The following is a 19,446-nucleotide window of genomic DNA, read 5'->3' on the forward strand; positions in this document are numbered from 1 at the left end:
GGTTGGACTCATCATGATTACTTATTGTAGCTAAGAAATGTGAGTCAGAAACCTGAAGGACAAGATCCAAATCCTTTACAGGGTTTCGATGTGCTAATGGAGCTGAAGTTTTTATAGCCTTCTGGAGTGACCTGAGGCATTATGAATGTAAAGTGGTCCAATCTACCACTACATTGACTTTTAACAGCTCATATAAGGGTTTCTCTAGTGCTGCAAATTTAGTACTGTTTTACGGGCAAAATTGAGACTTCCCATTATAACCTGTAACTGGTGTGAAGTGCACGGTTCAGGAAAGGAAATAATTCTTTCTTGCAGTATGGGGGCTAGTGTAGTACTTGCCCTAATTAGAAATCCCAAAAATTTACTTCCTCAAAGTCTATTCTTGCTTTGGTGAAATTTACCACTAATCCTTCTTCCCCAGGACCCATATCAGTTTAACCAGTGTTTGCCAAAGTACCTGCAGTGTATCTGAAGCTAAATATATGTCATCAACACATGGTATGGCATTATCAATGTGATGTCATTGAAGGATCTCTTCAATGGCTGCTGAAAATAATATGGGGGAATTTTTAAATCCCTGGGGAGTCTTGTATATTGATATTGCTTTCCCCAGAATGTAAATGCAATTAACAGGGAGGAACTCAATGGTATACTCCAGAACCCATTAGCTAAATCTAAGGTGGCTTTCCACCTAGGGCAAGGCAAGTTATCAATCATTGATGCTGGATTGAGGGTCTGCGCTGCCACAGTTTCAGAGGATACCAACCAATCAATACACTAGAGATATTCTTGGAGGGATCCACACATATGTGAAAGAACCTCAATTGTTATCACCTCCTTATTAATTCTTTATTTGAATTACTTCCTTTTTTCCTTTAACCTCTGTGAATACTTGAGATATATGTTTTTTCTTTTAATACAAAATATTCTAAAACATGTTATTATAAACCCACAAAAACGTTTTTAAGGAGGGAGTGGAAGGTTTCATACATCATCATTTTGTCACTACCACCCCGTAATGTGCTCTACTACTATAATCATTAACCAACTTCCTCCGATCTTTATTATTTTTCTTTTTATATATTTCCAACGTGACAACCCTATTAAAATCTTCAAATGATCATATCGACTTTCTTCTTCAAATACTTAAAAGTTACTTATGCAACCTTACCAGCACCAGCATTCTATAAACTTCAATACTTTTCTATAACGTTCACAGACTTATCTGTACAAGTAGCCGTTTCCCCAACAGGGCCTCGTTTCAGATCCATAGATCTTTCCTCAGGGGATTTTCATGTAACTCTGGAAGTCGGAAGCAGAAAGCAAAATATCCGGCATTTAGTTATTTTCTCCGTCTCTGACATTAGCTTTGCTTAGAAGCATTTAAGTTATTCATTCGTCTCTGCTATAATCCTCATAGATCTGTTACTTCTCTTTCCGCCATGTTATTTTAAATGCCCCAATGTTTCCATTCAGCAACACTGGCATATTTTGCGATTGCATGATATTTTTAAAAAACCCCTATTAATTGTTATACCAGGGGTAGAAATATCTGGGACAGATTGGTCCATGCCTAGGCACAGCAAAAAATTGATAAAGGGGACATAGGCCATTTCAAATGTGGTCAATGCATTCACTGTCTTAATTGCATTAAAGGAGAGTATTGGACAGATCCAGTATGAAATACAAAGTATTTCATAAAACGTTAACCAATTGCAATTCAGATTATGTAGTGTACACATTAATTTGCTCTTGCCCCAAAGTATATATAGGGAGGACAACATGAAATATGAGGAAAAGGCTGTATAAACATAAGTCCCGTTTAAACACCCAGATATTAACAGCCCCAATTATTCCATACTGTATACAATATCAACACAATTTTGCACAATTAAAATGGACAATCTTAGACCAGGTTTAGGTTTCATCTCAAGGAGGTAACCGGGTATAGATGCTGAATTATTGAGAGGCATTTTGGATCTTCACACTTAAGACTCAGAGGCTGAGAGGACTCAAGGAAGAACTGAACTAGAGTTCTTTGATTTAACATTTATGAGATGATGAAGGATAGACGCATTATTGGGTTGGTGTATCTGCAATCAGGTGGGGAGTATAAGTAAGACAGCAATTTGGGGCATTTAAAATAACATGGCGGAAAGAGAAGTAACATCTATGAGGATTATAGCAGACAAATTAATAACTTAAATGCTTCTAAGCAACGCTGATATCAGAAATGGAGAAAATAACTAAGTGCCGGATATTTTGCTTTCTACTTCCGACTTCCAGAGTTACATGAAAATCCCCTGAGGAAAGATCTACAGATCTGAAACGAGGCTCCGTTGGGAAACGGCTACTTGTACAGATAAGCCGGTGAACATTATAGAAAAGTATTGAAGTTTATAGAATGCTGGCGTTGGTAAAGGTTGCATAAGTAACTTTTAAGTATTTGAAGAAGAAAGTCGATATGATCATGTGAAGATTTAATACGGGTTGTCACGCTAGAAATATATAAAAAAGAAAAATAATAAAGGTCAGAGGAGGTTGGTTAATGATTATACTGGTAGAGCACATTACGGGGTGGTAGTGACAAAATGATGATGTATGAAACCTTCCACTCCCTCCTTAAAAATATTTTTGTGGGTTTATATGTTTTAGAATATTTTGTATTAAAAGAAAAAAATATATCAAGTATTCATGGAGGTTAAAAGGAAAAAAGAAAGCAATTCAAATAAAGAATTAATAAGGAGGTGATAATTGAGGTACTTTCACAGTTTCAGAGGAGGCATTAAGGACCCGATAATCAATGACCATATGGGTCTTTCCCATTTGATTTGGGCACTGGGAGCAATAAGGCAATTATATTCAGAATATTCCTCTCTTAACATCCCTTGAGCTACTTTCTGAGCAACAATCTCATCAATGTCATCCCAGAATTTTCTGTGTACAATGTACTGTTTCTGGGGATTAAATGGTTTAGCTAATGTGATTTCTATTGTCTTGGGGATGTGAACTAAACCTGTATGTATGGGATAAAGTTGAATAACCCCTAATGTAAGTCATTCCTTAAATCTCTTTTCTAGTTTCGGCTTCCCCTACAGAGGTTTTGAGCTGGGGTGCTATTGAAGCTTTAACTGCCTCTAAACCCATAAGCCGGGTCTTCCCTCATCATAGAGGGGAGTACCGGTACATCAGCTGACGAGTAGAACCGCATATGGGTCTTCATCAAATAAACAAGCTACCTTTATGGTGCGAGGTCCTTTGTAGTAGGGGGAATACATATCGATGGTTGCTAAGGGAGTTGAGTCTGCTGTCCTGCAAACATAGTAATTGTTATGTTTTGTTCTCATGTCAGTATACTAATTCTCATGTCATTCTCATGTCAGTATACTAATCAAAGTTCCTGTATCTACCATCCCTACATGTAATTTACCCTGTTCCTTACTCCTGGATCCACAGGGGGTTGAGTTTTGAGGCCAGCACTGCCATGGTGTGTGTGCTTGACTGTTTTCTCAGGGTAGGTGTGGGAGGGGCGATCAGCTTAGCTGGTAGCTCCAGATTCCCCTGGGAGTCTTTCTGGTGCTGGATATCATATAGGAAGGAGTCCCCTCTATTTTCCCTCACAGGATACCGGGGAGCCCACCCGGTGCCTGGAAGAGTTCTCTGTGGAGGAGGTGGGATTCCTATCTAGATTCTCTGAACTCCTTATTCTCCCCTATGAGTCCTTTCCTGGGAGGATGGGTTTCTAAAATTAAAGCTTACCCTTTGGGTATGCTTATCAGGTTGAGACCTCTGGCTGTTTCTTCATCTGTCTTTTGTTTATCCGATCCCCTGGTGTGCCCGGTTTGAACAGCTTCCCTGGGATTAAGGGTTTTCCTGCTGCCTCAGGAATGGAAATTGATGGTTCCTTTTAGCAGGAGTCAAAGTGCTTAATCTATTACTAAGATCAATGCGGATAGAAGTTCAGGCATATCTTTCAGGATTTCCCATACCTGGTCAAAAATTGTAGTCACTAACATACCTAGTGAATAAGCTGATATCCCATATTTATGTAATATTCTCTGCAATACATCCACTAGATTAGTAATCAAGGGTTTGCCATTATTGCTCTATAGCACCAGGCATAAGTTTCCCATGAGTCACAAGCAGACAAGGGGGGGGGGGGGGGGGTGCAGGGGCAACTAAATTTTGTGGCATTAGGGTTGAAAATTATAGTGCTTGGTGCATCCATCAACCTGACCGGTGACTGCCTCTAAAGCTACTAGCTGGGCAGCCAGATGTTCTGGTACCTGGTTAATGTCTGCAGGGAGAGTGCCTAAAGCCCGTCTTACCGTCTGCTTTATGATGGATCTCACTACAGCCCCCATACGCAGCTGGCATCCCTGTCGGAGTTGAAGTGCTTCCATAAAGCATCTCAGGACAGAGGGGTAATACACTCTGTTTTCCTGCTGGGACATTGTCCACCTCAGGAGGATCATAGGCTAATATTGCATCGAGAGGTGGTCTGGTTTCTGTGAAAGCCAAGCCTCCTCGCTTCTCTGAGACCGGGACGGTTGGATTGGTCTGTAAACAAACACTAAGTGTGTATGATATTTGACAGTAGGGAGCGTAAAGGGTGTGAAAGTTCATTTCTCTCCCCTGCAATCTATCCATTTCCCTTGCTGGAGTCAGGGCTTTTAAATGGCAAATGTCTGTTCTGCATTTGCAAATAGACAGTGATTCCTCCCTGTGCTATCATAAAAAGGACTGCCCTTCCTGTATGTGGTTTGTCTCCACCATCTTGCGAAATACAGTATCTTGGCTAGCCCTTATCCTATAGGGATCTGTCATTCTGCAGTAATATAGATTTTTTTTTTTTATAGGTAATATCACTTTATTGGAAACTAAAAATTCCTATTTTATTTTTCCCTAGATACTTATCTCACCTTATTCACATGACCTTCCTGCCCTTAGGAAAGGAGTTTATTATTTATTTAGAGATGTGGATTCTCAATTAGATTTACTTAGAGAAATAACAGGCTGGATATATGAAAATAATAGTTTCTTTATTCAGATAAAAGTTATAATCTTTTAAGGCAGGTAATTTAACTTATGAGGCTTTATACTTTTCTAATCTTATCTTAATCAAACACTATAGAGCTATAAGCATAAATGTGATAACAATAGTGATTGCAACTATAGCAATTAGATAAATATCTATTAAAGTCATTTTCTTGTAAACAAATGCTTCTACTACATGTCTTGCCAATACAAGCTAAGGTTAAATATTCTAGCTAGGGTCAATTATACTTGCTAAGGTTCTCTTATGCAGAAATAATCAAACAGCTTACCAAACATGAAGCAATTAGCCCGTTCACTGTCTCTCTGCGCAGTCAGTCAGAGATTATCTTACTCCGTTACCAGTCCCTTTTTTTTAAAATTGTTTTCCAGGGGTTTAAATAGACAAGAATAGCCAGGTGGGGCTAGTCTGCTCCTTCTTATCAAAAAAGTTAACAAATTTGCCCCCCTTCCTAAGACAGAAGTGTCTGAAGTTGGAAGGCTTCCCAGTTCAAGAAAGTTAACTTCTTTTGCCCCCCCCCCCCCCCCCCCCCCGACAAGGGTAGTCAGGTGAGGCCTCTCATTTTCTAACTTCCCAAGAGCAAAGATAAGAAGTAAAGTTTCTTATACTTTTAAGCCTCCAAGGACACAGGTGTCTGGAGTTGGTAGGCAGCCCCAAAGAAGCCTTCATCTTAGAGGGAAACTATAAGGAATATAGAGGACCAGAAGGCTCATCTGCATACAGCTTCCAGAGGCCCCACACCCTTTGCAGTAGAGGAGGACTGCAAGGCTCATCTGCATACTGCTCCCCAGCATCCCCTGGGAGAGGAGTCCAGAGGTCACCACAAGCAATCCAGGGATTTACTTCCACAGCCCAGCTTCCTTTGCAGTAGAGGACCTGAATCTCAAACCCTTCAATTAACTAAGTGAAGATTAATTTAACAGCAGTTAAAGAGGATTGGTAAGTATAGCTTTCAGAAATTTTGGATTTATAAAAGTTTGGTGAAATTGAGGGTTATATTCTTTAGGGTTTGTGTGTGTATGAGGTAACAAGCACGCCAGAGGATATTAATTCTAGTGTCTGTCTTTCCTCCCCACTCAACCCTTGAAGGACACTAGCTGATTAATTAGTAAATTCACCTGTACATTTAAAGTACTCTCATTCCAACCCCCTTAGTATCCTAAACTTAACTAGGAACTCACTAAAACTAAAATGCAAGCAGCAGGCCAGCAGCACAAGGGGGGGGCTTTCCAGTCTTTTGCATTAAGTGTCACCTGTATGATTTCTTTTAGCCACCAGTGTGAGATTGTATATGTGCACTCTGTGCAAGGAGCTCCTGCCTCTCAGCGAACGAGTCCGATCTCTGAAGGCTAGAGTAGCAGACTTGAAGGAGCTGAGGCAGACAGAGAGGTACATTGATGATAGCTTCAGGACCATAGTAGCCAAGTCCCAAATCCAGTCAGGCAGCCCTCGTGATGCCTTGGATCAGAAAGGTCTCCAAGTAGAACATCACCCTGGTATAGCAGGAAGTGATTCTGTAGAAAGGACATGCTCTTCAGGTAATGTATTGCTGCATGACCAGCCTTCCAGGTTGTGTAGGGCACGCAGCAGAGTGGTCCATGACCAGTCCACGTCGAGCTGTGTAGGGCACCCTGAGGGACAGCACTCTCTCAAGTTTCCAAGAGCCTCATCTCTTCTTCACCTTCAAGAATATTCCCTTGTCCAAGTCTTCAACAGTATCATCTTGTCTAATTCACTACATCTTCGAGAGTTTCATCTCGTCCTTGTTCCCCTATATACTCTCACTTGGACTCTCTTGGGTCCAGAATCTCCTACTCCAGTACCTTGCTCAGTTTCCAGCCCTCTGTCCTCTCTAGTATGGGTTGGTCCAACATAGGGTTGACCCACATTCATCCTCCTCCTGTGTTCTTGCTCTGCCCATGCTTGTATTTGCTCACCTACCTTGGGGTGTGGCATGGGGCACCTCCCTGAGCTACCCTCAGGCCCAGGGGCTCACTCTCTCAGGAGCAAGCGATCATACCTCTACACCCTTCCCCTGGGCTCTCCGAGCACGTTTGTAACATGGACATTGTTTAAAAATACAATCCTAGATGTGCATTCCATGTATTAAGAAAGGTGGAAGGAAGGCAAAACGATTACCGGCTTGGTTAAAAGGTGAAGTGAAAGAGGTTATTTTAGCCAAAAAAACATCCATCAAAAATTATATCTGAAGAAAATAACTTGACAATACTTATGATTTTTCCTAAGTGTAAAATATTGATAAGACAGGCAAAGAGAGAATTTGAAACAAAGTTGGCTGTAGAGGCAAAAACTCAAACATTTTCTTAAATACATCCGAAGCAAGAAACCTATAAAGGAGTCAGTTGGACCATTAGATGACCGAGGGGATAAAGGGGCTCTTAGGGAAAATAAGGCCATTGCAGAAAGACTAATGGTGAGATTACTTACCTGATAATCTTGTTTTCCTTAGTCTAGACAGATGGACTCAGAACAAGTGGGTATAATGTGCTCGTGCTAGCAGTTGGAGAAGGATCTGACGTCAGCACGGGTACATATACCCCTACAGGAAGTGAAGCTCTTCAGTAATCTTCCTTGCAAAAGTTGTTATGGATATATGTGTACTGACGATCAATGAAATAGTGAAAACAGGATTCCCCTGACCGATTGATAGTAGCTGGAGACCGCCAGCATTCTCAACCGGAAGGCGTCGACACCTGGTAGAGTGGATGCACTCATGTGATAAGGCTTACCTTGAATCAGTGAAACCAATGTATACAGGCAGCTGGGCGGGATGCTGAGTCCATCTGTCTATTTTTATTTATTTATTTAAAAACTTTTTTATACCGGCATTCGTAGGACACATCATGTCGGTTTACAAATAACTGAGAAAGGAAAAGAAATTACAATGAACAGGGAGGGGTTAACTGGGTGATATGCAAAGAAGAGGAGAGGAGAGTCAAACAGGCAGCGTTACAAAAGAACCAATATACAAGGTTAATTGGCATGTGCACTTGAGATATTTAGTATATGAAACTTATTTACAGTAGGACAGGGGCAGGTGCACGTAAGAATGATTAAGGGGGGGGGGGGGAGGGAGGGGGGGGGGGCGGGAGGAGGTGGGGGTGGTGGGAACCGGGTACAAACGGTGATAGTTTTCAGGGGCGAAGTTGATGGTGGTGTGGGGGAGAGGAGAGTCAAACAGGCAGCGTTACAAAAGAACCAATATAACAAGGTTAATTGGCATGTGCACTTGAGATATTTGGTATATGAAACTTATTTACAGTAGGACAGGGGCAGGTGCACGTAAGAATGATTAAGGGGGGGGGGGGGGGGAGGGAGGGAGGGGAGGTGGGGGTGGTGGGAACCGGGTCTACACTAAGGAAAACGAGATTATCAGGTAAGTAATCTCACCATTTCCTGTCGTGTAGCCAGATGGACTCAGAACAAGTGGGATGTACAAAAGCTTTACTCCCGGACTGGGCGGGAGGCTGCCTGAGGACCGTGTAAGACCGCCCTCGCAAATGCTGTGTCCTCCCTGGCCTGGACATCCAGATGGTAGAACCTGGAGAAGGTATGGAGGGAGGACCACGTCGCCGCTTTACAGATTTCTGCAGGCGACAGCATCCTAGATTCTGCCCAAGATGCTGCTTGGGCTCTGGTAGAATGGGCCTTGACTTGTAGAGGCGGTGACTTCCCGGCCTCTACGTAGGCCGCTCTGATAACTTCTTTAATCCAGCAGGCGATGGTGGGCCGAGAGGCCGCTTCTCCTTGTTTCTTCCCGCTGTGAAGGACGAACAGATGGTCAGTCTTTCATACTGTTATCTGGGCAGCAATCTGCCGATGTCGAGATGGCGTAGCAAACGCCCTTCCTCTGATTTCTTCAAACCCGCCGTGGTAGGCAGGGATATGGTCTGGTTGAGGTGAAATTGTGAGACTACCTTAGGCAAGAAGGATGGAACCGTGCGAAGATGGATAGCCTCAGGAGTGATTCTGAGAAAAGGATCGCGGCAGACAGTGCTTGTAGCTATGAGATGCGGCGTGCTGAACATACAGCCAGCAAGAACACCATCTTCAAAGTGAGAGAACGGAGAGACAGGCCCCGAAGGGGTCTGAAGGTGGATCCCGCGAGGAAATCCAAAACTATGTTGAGGTTCCACAAAGGCACTGGCCACTTCAGAGGCAGACGAATGTGCTTGACTCCTTTCAGGAAGCGAGAAACATCTGGGTGCGTGGCAATGGTCTTGCCATCCCTCCTGGGACCGTAGCAAGACAGCGCAGCCACCTGAACCTTGATGGAGATGAGGGAGAGACCCTTCTGAAGTACATCCTGCAGGAAATCCAAAACAATAGGGATTGTGGTCGCACGCGGATTGGTGCCATGAGTGTCGCACCAGTCTTCAAATACTCTCCAGATCCTGACATAGGTGAGGGATGTGGAAAACTTGCGAACTCGGAGGAGTGTATCTATCACTGGCTCCGAGTAACCTCTTTTCTTCAGTCTAGCCCTCTCAATGGCCAGACCGTAAGAGAGAATTGAGCCGGATCCTCGTGAAGGATGGGACCTTGATGTAGCAGGTCCCTGAGAGGAGGCAGGGGAAGGGGCTCCCCTGCCATTAGTCTTCTCATGTCCGCGTACCAGGGTCTTCTTGGCCAATCTGGTGCCACTAGAAGAACTAGGCCCCGGTGTTTCTGAATCTTGTGGATGATGGCGTCCAGCAGAGGCCACGGAGGAAAAGCGTATAGCAGAGTCCCTGGAGGCCATGGCTGAACCAGGGCGTCGATCCCGTGTGAGAACGGGTCTCGCCTGCGGCTGAAGAATCTGGGTATTTGAGCATTGGACCTGTCCGCTAGTAAGTCCATGTCCGGAATCCCCCAGTGATCCACAATCATCTGGAAGACTGTGGGCGACAGCTGCCATTCCCCTGGATTTAGGCTTTCTCTGCTGAGGAAGTCTGCCGTGGTGTTGTCCTTCCCGGCAATGTGGACGGCGGAGATGTCCTGAAGATTCGCCTCTGCCCAAGCCATCAGCGGGGCTATCTCTAGGGACACCTGTCGGTTTCTGGTTCCGCCCTGACGGTTGATGTATGCCACCGTGGTGGCATTGTCGGACATCACTGACTGCCCGATTCCGCAGTCTGTGAGCAAATTGCAGGCAGGCTAACCGGACTGCTCGTGCCTCTAGACAGTTGATGTTCCACCCCGACTCTTCTCTGTTCCACCGCCCTTGTGCGGCGAGTTCTTCGCAGTGTGCTCCCCAGCCGCTCAGGCTGGCATCTGTGGTGAGCAGAGTCCACGTGGGGGAGGACATCTTCGACCCCCTGCTCGTGTGGTTGGACTGCAACCACCATCGTAACTGGGTCCTCACTCTGGCCGGCAGAGGCAGGTGCGTAGAATAATTCCGGAAGCAGGGGCTCCAGCAAGAGAGCAGGGAGTGTTGTAGAGGTCTCATATGGGCCCTTGCCCAGGGCACCACTTCCAGGGTGGAGGCCATGAGACCGAGAACCTGCAGATAATCCCAAGCTATGGGCTGGCTGGCTCCCATGAAGGACCGGAGATGCGTCTGAAGTTTTAACCTTCTCTTGGTAGTGAGACTGACTGTGTCTGCCTGGGTGTCGAACTGTACTCCCAGGTATTCCAATGATTGGGAAGGCTGTAGGCAACTCTTGTTGAGGTTGACTACCCATCCCAGGCTTTCCAGAAGGGCGATCACTCTGTTGGTTGCCCGATGGCTCTCCTCCCGTGATTTCGCCCTGATCAGCCAATCGTCCAGGTAAGGATGGACAAGGATTCCTTCCCGTCTGAGCGCCGCTGCTACCACTACGACCACCTTGGTGAAGGTCCGCGGAGCGTAGGTAGCGCTGATGATCCGGATGGATCGGGATATGCAGGTAGGCTTCTGACAAGTCTAAGGCCGTGAGGAATTCTCCTGGCTGGACTGCGGTCTTGACTGAGCGCAGAGTTTCCATGCGAAACCTCGGGACCCTTAAGTATCGATTGACTGACTTGAGGTCCAACACGGGCCGGAAAGTGCCCTCTTTCTTGGGTACCATGAAATAAATGGAATAGTGTCCAGAATTCATTTCCCATGCAGGTACTGGGATGATGGCTTTCAAGGACAGGAGCCTCGCCAGGGTAGCTTCCAAGGATGCCTTCTTGTGTATGGGACACGAAGATTCCACAAACCTGTCCAGAGGGAGATGATGAAAGTCCAGATAATACCCCTCTCGGATGACGGCGAGGACCCACTGGTCCGACGTTATCTCGACCCATCTGGGGTAGAAGAGGGTTAACCTGCCCCCTATAGCTCCGTCCCCCGGATGGATCGGCGGATTCTCATTGGGAGGCGCGGCCGGGCCCTGAACCCAAGCCGGCTCCTCTCTTCTGCTGTTTGGGCCGAAAGGACTGGTTCATGGCCTGAGAACGAGGTGCCTGGTAGCAACCCCTATAGGGAATGAAGCGTTGGGAGCTTCTGCCTCTGGATGGCCTCGGAAAGGCGAGCTGGTTCCTTCTGAACCTGTCTTCCGGCAGTCGAGGTATTGGAGAGGCACCCCATGTGCTGGCTAGTTTATCTAGGTCGCTGCCGAACAGGAAAGAACCCCTAAAGGGCATTCTGGTGAGGCGTGTCTTCGAAGGAGCATCGGCTGACCAATTCCGTATCCAGAGCTGCCTCCTGGCAGCCACAGAAGATGAGATCCCCTTAGCTGTTGTACAAACTAGGTCGGATGCAGCATCCGTGAGGAACGAGAGAGCGGACTCCATGTCTGCCGCCAGAGCATTGTTCCTGACCTGTGATAAACAGGAACGCGTCACCACTGTGCAGCAGGTTGCGATCCGCAAAGAGAAAGCTGCTACCTCAAATGTCTGTTTCAGGATGGCATCCAGTCGCCGGTCGTGAGGTTCCTTGAGGGCTGCCCCCCCCCCTCAACTGGAATGGTAGTGTGCTTGACCACCGCGCTAACCAAGGCGTCCACCTGAGGGTACGCCAGCATCTCCTTCATTGCTGGATCCAGGGGGTACATGCCTATCAGGCCCCGACCCCCTTTGAATGAGGCCACAGGTGCAGCCCATTCCAGATCTATTAGTTGCTGTGCGGCTTGCAAGAAGGGAAAATGGCGGGCTGTAGGACGAAGACCTTCCAGCAGAGGGTTCTGTGTAGATGGCACCGTAGTGCTGGGGCCTGAAATGTCCAACTTCGCCAGGCACTGAGATACTAGGTCGGAGAGATCTTCCTTGGGGAAGATCCGCCTCATGGTTCGATATGGCTCAATCCCCGAGGGAAGTTCCCCCTCCTCGGAGGGTTCTGATTCGGTCTCCGAGACATCAGGGTCCGCCTGAACCGGACTTGCCTGGAGGCGGGTGCGCTTGCCCACTAGAAGGGTGCGAAGGTCCAGGGGCAGGATCGCTGGAGCAGCCACAGGAGCAGCAGCAACAGCAGGGCCTGGACGGGAAGCTGATTGCATCTGTACAAAGGCATGGATCCCCTTAAAGAGATCCACCCAAGAAATGGAGGTGGTCTCAAGTCTACGGGGAACCAGGTCCCCCGGTATCCCAGGTTGTTCGAGACTACCCGCGAGATCCGGGGTGGCCCCTGGGGAACTGTCAACAAACCTCGGTTGAGACTGGTCCTGGCCCGGGGCTCCCACTGCCTCCTCACATTGGGCACAAAGGGAGTCTGGCTCCTCGCTGTGCGTGGCCCTAAGCTGGCATGCTGAGCAGAGGCCAAGAGCTTTCACATCAGGAGGCGCCGCCGCCAGAGACGCCGGGGCGTCTGAATGTTCCATCGCTGAAAAATATGCGCCCAAGAATATGCGGCAGTAATACAATAGGCGCTCAATAATATGCGGCAGCAATAAGCGCTCAATAATATGCGGCAGCAATATACGCTTAATATAATATGCGCTCAATAATATGTGGTCAGCAATATACGCTCTATACAATATAATATACGCTAAATGGAGGCAACATATGCTCCAAATATGCGCTCAATACGATACAGGCGCCTATCATGGGCGCTCAATACCTTAACAAGGCCGACAAAATGGCGACCTCCGCGGCGTGCCGGATACAGGCAACGCCGCCGATCCTCGTACCTCGGAGACCAAAAGTAAAAGATATAGGCCTTACCTGATCCTCGGCGCTTCCCGGCTGAAACCCGGGCGGTCTCCGGCTGCGGGGGGAGAGGGGAAATACCTTCACCGCCGCGCTTGAGGAATGCACCCGCTGCCTCCCAAGTCCACGCCGGGACCGAGGCGCCTCTTAGCCCACCAAAGCCTCGCTCGGGGGCTGGGTCCCTGCCGCGATTCGGCCACCAGACCAAGGCCAAAACCTCCGAGGATCGCGGAAATCACCCGGGAAACTCAACTGGGGGAGGGACCGAATGGTATCACCGCAGGAGTGCGGGGCTCGATGTTCCTGTAGAAATTTAGTAAGTAGAAAATAGAAAGTAGATTGGAACACGCTCAGCGAGCGTGCAGGCTCTCCAAACTGCTTTGGAGACGGAAATTACTGAAGAGCTTCACTTCCTGTGGGGGTATATGTACCCGTGCTGACGTCAGATCCGTCTCCAACTGCTAGCACGAGCACACTATACCCACTTGTTCTGAGTCCAGCTGGCTACACGACAGGAAAATGAATTTTTTGCTTCTGCATTTAATAAATGAGGATGTTGAAGAGATACCATTTCCGGAGATGGTTTTCAAGGGTGATGAGTCAGATGAACTGAATCAAATTACCGAGAAACCTGGAAGATGTAGTAGGCCAAACTAAAGACTATCAAATCACCTGGACCAGATGGTATGCATCCTAGGGTTCTGAAGGAACTAAAAAATGAAATTTCATATCTATTAGTTAAAATTTGTAACCTATTATTAAAATCCATTGTACTTGATGACTGGAAGATGCCCAATGTACCCCAAATATTTAAAAAGGGCTCCAGGGGCAATCTGGGAAACTATAGACCAGTGAGCCTGACTTCAGTGCCAGAAAATAGTGGAAGCTATTCTAAAGATCAAAATCACAGAGCATATAGAAAGACGTGATTTAATGGAACATAGTCAACATGGATTTACCCAAGGGAAGTCTTACCTCACAAATCTGCTTCATTTTTTTGAAGGGGTTAATAAATATGTGGATAAAGGTGAACCAGTAGATGTAGTGTATTTGGATTTTCAGAAGGCATTTGACAAAGTCCAGCATGAGAGGCTTCTAAGAAAACTAAAAGTAATGAAATAGGAGGCGATGTCTTTTTGTGGATTACAAAACTGGTTAAAAGACAGGAAACAGAGTAGGATTAAATGTACAATTTTCTCGTGGAGTGCCTCAGGGATCTGTACTTGGACTGATGCTTTTTAATATATTTATAATGATCTGAAAAGGAATATGAGTGAGGTTATCAAATTTGCAGATGATACAAAATTATTCAGAGTAGTTAAATCACAAGTGAATTGTGATACATTGCATGAGAACCTTGGCAGATGAAATTTAATGTGGACATGTGCAAAGTGTTGCATATAGGGAAAAATAACCCTTGCTGTAGGTACATGATGTTAGGTTCCATATTAGGAGCTACCATCCAGGAAAAAGATCTAGGAATCATAGTGGATAATACTTTAAAATCATCAGCTCAATGTGCTGCAGGAGTAAAAAAAAAGCAAACAATGTTAGGAATTATTAGGAAGGGGAATGGTTAATAAAACGTAAAATGTCATAATGCCTCTGTATCGCTCCATGGTGAGACCACACCTTGAATACTGTGTACAATCCTGGTAGCTGCATATCAAAAAAGATATAGTTGTGCTGGAAAAGGGTGACCAAAACAGCTCCCGTATGAGGAAAGGCTGAAGAGGATAGGGCTGTTCAGCTTGGAGAAGAGATGGCTGAGAGGGGATATGATAGAGGTCTTTAAAATCATGAGAGGTCTTGCACAAGTAGATGTGAATCAGTTTACACTTTTGGATAAAGGAAGGACTAGGGGGCACTCCCATGAAGTTAGCAAGTAGCACATTTAAGACTAATCAGAGAAAATTCTTTCACTCAACACAGAATTAAGCTCTGGAATTTGCCGCCAGAGGACATGGTTAGTGCAATTAGTGCAGCTGGGTTTAAAAAAAGGTTTGGATAAGCTCATGGAGGAGAAGTCCATTAACTGCTATTAATCAAGTTGACTTAGGGAATGGCCTCTGCTATTACTGGCCTCAGTAGCATGGGATCTTGTTAGTGTTTGGGTACTTTCCCAGTTCTTATGGTCTGGGGTGGCCTCTGTTGGAAACAGGTTGCTGCGCTTGATGGACCCTTGGTCTGACCCAGCATGGCATTTATGTTCTACATAAAGAAGGGCAGCTTGAAAGTAATATAGACAACATAATGGACTATAAGGAATTTACAGTTTAGACAAGATGGTAGACTAGTTGCTAGAATATAAGAAAATACTTAACACTTTAAATCAAATTACTGGTAACCAATGTAACTGTTTTAAAACAGGAGAAATGTGATATTTATGGAAACCAAATATGTATGTATCTGCTGTGTTTTATAACAATTGAGATGCTTTAACTGAGTATTAGAGGCACCAAGCAGAAGTGAATTACAGTAATCTAATTTCAAAATTACAAACACATGAATCACACTTGAAGTCTTTTAGATCTAGCAGAGGATGAAGTTTTCTAATATAGTTTAGTGAGAAAAATTATTTCCAAACAGTAGCAGAAATGAAACTAGACATGTTTATGAGAGGTTTATAGGAAGAGGTGTTCTTGACATCATAGGGGCAACTATCAAAGATGACCTGGTACTGAACCAAACTGCCTAAAATTTAGAAGGATTTACCTGTAATTTATGGTTTGTAAACCAGTTTGGCTACTTTGTCCAAACAGTTATTGAAAAGAGATAAATCTAAGGAGTCCTTCAAATTGGAAAAAAGCCATAATCTGTCCACATAGAATGAAGTATAAAAGCCCAGATCCTGAATCATAGTACCCAAAGGAGAGACAAAAATATTGAACAATGGAAACAGGATAGAGCCCTGAGGGACAATAAATTAGCAAGCAGCTTTACCCAGGTATCTCTTGTCCTGCATTTCAGTGATAACTACAACTAAATCAGTTCCTCCCTCTTGCTAATTCTAGGACAAGCTACTCCATGAAGAAATCATTAATGACACCTAGAAATCTAACCTCCCTGCTATTATGAAATATTCATCCAATCGATAATGGGGTAACCAAAATCTCCCATTATTGTCAGTTTTTGTAGCCTAATCTCAGTTAGTATTTCATAATCCCATTCATCTCTAAAATACTGGAAAAAAATAGTAAACAGACAACTGACGGAATACCTTGATGACAACAAAATTCTAGCACAATCTCAATATGGTTTTCGAAAAGAACGGAGCACTGAAACTCTCTTAATCTCTTTAACTGACACAATACTCTTGAATCTTGATAAAAAACAATCCTGCTTACTCATACTCCTCGATCTTTCAGCCGCATTCGACATGGTGAATCACTCCCTACTCATAGAACGCCTAACCGACATTGGAATGAAAGACACCGCACTAAACTGGTTTAAGTCATTTCTACAAAACAGATTTTACAAAGTTAAAATCAACAACAATGAATCACACCCCATCGACTCCTCTATGGGAGTCCCTCAAGGCTCTTCATTATCTCCGACTCTTTTTAACATATACCTTTTACCGTTATGCCAGCTCTTATACAAACTCAATCTTAAACATTTCATCTACGCAGACGACGTACAAATTTTTGTACCAATTAAAGAATCCATTCAAAAAACACTTGAATTCTGGAACTCCTGCCTGTCTTCCATTAACAACTTGCTCTCAAGCCTTAATCTAATACTCAATTCTAACAAAACGGAAATTCTCCTTATCTCTCAAGACAGTAACTATGCAAGGCCAAACGTACACCAAATAAATCAACCTTCCTTTTCTACTCAAGTGAGAAACCTAGGAGTCATCATGGACGATCAACTAAACCTAAAGAGATTCGTCAATAACACTGCTAAGGAGGGCTTTTTTAAATTATAAGTCCTTAAACGCCTCAGACCACTGCTGCACTTCCAAGACTACAGATCAGTACTCCAAGCAATCATTTTCTCTAAAATCGATTATTGCAATTCATTGCTAATCGGCATTCCAGCTAACACCCTTAAACCCCTTCAAATGCTGCAAAACGCCGCAGCCAGGATACTGACCAAGACCAACAGGAGAGATCATATCACCCCCATTTTGAGGGACCTACATTGGCTCCCAATTAAGTACAGAATCTTATACAAAACACTAACAATCATTCAAAAAACCATTCACAAGGGCAGTCCTCTGGAACTCAACTTTCCCCTTCAACCTCATCTACCAACCAGAGCAACGAGAACAGCATACAAAAACACTCTCCAAACAACACATGTCAAAACTTCGCTAAGCAAATGTGCCTTATCTTCGGCAGGTCCATCAATATGGAACGCCCTACCTTCTTTCCTCCGGACAGAACATTGCCCAATCAACTTCAAAAAAAGACTAAAAACCTGGCTATTCGAACAAGCGTTCGAATCATGATAAGACACATCAATGCCTACGCACCAGCAAATAATATATCCAAAGACTCTCAAACCAAGCTTGAAACATAATACATTACAACTAAGATAATATTCAGTCTCTCCTTCATCTATTATGTTATAATTTATTTTACCCATGTATTCTGTTCCAAGTTTTTAAGAACCCTGTTCTATGTAACTTGCACTCTTCTTGCAATGTAAACCGAGATGATATGCAAATTCTGCATGAATCCCGGTATATAAAAATGTTAAATAAATAAATAAATAATCTGTTTCACAATGCTAGTCAGATGGACAAGAGATTATTGCTACTGCTATACTCTTCCCTATCAAACATGGAATTTCTTTCCACATCGATTCTAGAGTGCAGTTGTTTGCTGAAGGATTTGTATCCTACTTGTTTCTACACCATCATTAACATATTACCACCCATCACCAGTCCTAATCTGCTCTATCATTTTGATACATTTTATACTCTGATATTCATCAATATTACTTAATTTCCTCCGGCTGTGAAAAGTGAAGCAAAATGTTTAGACTGCTCTCTAGGCTTCAGCTTTAGTAAACTTTAAAAACAAATTTTAAGTAATATGGACAAAGTATTAAGTTCTAATTTACCTACTGAATAAAGAACCACACCAAATTTAACTTTCTTTATTATAGAACAATAAAAACAGAAAAATATGAATCTAGTAGGTAAATGTTTAATCAGAATCAACATTCATTTAGACAAAAGTTTGATATAAAACAAAATTACTTTTAGTAACAGAGTAAATAATAGTAAAAATTACTGAAGACAAATTTGAAGTCCCAGTCTTAGGTAGACATTTTCCAGCAGATTTCTCTTTTCTTATTTAGCTTCTTTATTCAGAAGACGTATTAAATTCATTTTTGTTTTTTCTAGAGCTGCTGTTTTTGCTCGACGGGTAGGCCTGGTACTTGCCACTGGAACAGGTTGTGTAACTCCTTGCTGACCGCTAAGGAACATTTAAAAATATTTTCATGAAAATATCTCTTAACCAACCTGCCTAGCAAAAAAAATCACTAAACACAGAATATATTTTAAATACTCTACTGCTATGGATATAGCAAATGTTGCTTACCTGTAACAGGTGTTCTCACAGGACAGCAGGATGTTAGTCCTCACATATGGGTGACGTCACAGGACGGAGCCCAATCACGGAAAACTTCTGTCAAAGTTTCTAGAACTTTGACTGGCCCCTACTGGGCATGCCCAGCATGGCACCAACCCTGCAGCCAGCAGGGGTCCCCCTTCAGTCTTGTTTTGAAAGCTACAGGTAGTGCCAAAAAATAAAACGAACCCAACACCGCGGGGCGGCGGGCGGGTTTCATGAGGACTAACATTCTGCTGTCCTTTGAGAACACCTGTTACAGGTAAGCAACATTTGCTTTCTCACAGGACAAGCAGGATCGTAGTCCACACATATGGGTGAGTACCGAGCTGAGGATGTCCGAACATGCACCAAACATGGACTCAACGGCGTGCAACAGGCACAACAACTGGGGTGGAATTTGGTAGAGGGCATCCGGAACCCTACCAGGCAGGCGGAAGGGTGTTGGTACGTCATGTTGGAAAAAGGTTACGGAGGACCGATTGGCCAAAGATGGATCCTGTCTTCCGGCTTTGTCCAAGCAATAGTGGGCTGCGAAAGTATGGAGTGAGCTCCAGGTAGCAGCTCTGCAAATGTCAGGAAGCGGCACCGATCGTAGGTGTGCTACTGAAGTCACCATGGCCCTCACAGAGTGTGCTTTAACACGGTCTTGAAAAGGAATGCCTGCTTGCTGATAGCAAAAAGATATGCAAT

The 19,446-nt window shown here is 44.3% G+C and overlaps 1 protein-coding gene across 2 annotated transcripts in view; it reads right to left on the reverse strand.

Annotated features, from left to right (window-relative positions):
• Positions 1–18,308: 18,308 nt before the first annotated feature.
• The window catches only part of NCAPG (non-SMC condensin I complex subunit G), a 455,902-nt gene continuing 454,764 nt past the window's right edge, over positions 18,309–19,446 (reverse strand). For both annotated transcript variants that reach the window (XM_029590425.1, XM_029590416.1), the window contains one exon: positions 18,309–18,597. The gene's annotated coding sequence lies outside the window, so the exon portion shown is untranslated. The remainder of the gene's footprint in view (positions 18,598–19,446) is intronic.

This window comes from Rhinatrema bivittatum, chromosome 1 (genome assembly GCF_901001135.1).
Source record: "Rhinatrema bivittatum chromosome 1, aRhiBiv1.1, whole genome shotgun sequence".
In the NCBI taxonomy this organism is placed as follows: domain Eukaryota; kingdom Metazoa; phylum Chordata; class Amphibia; order Gymnophiona; family Rhinatrematidae; genus Rhinatrema; species Rhinatrema bivittatum.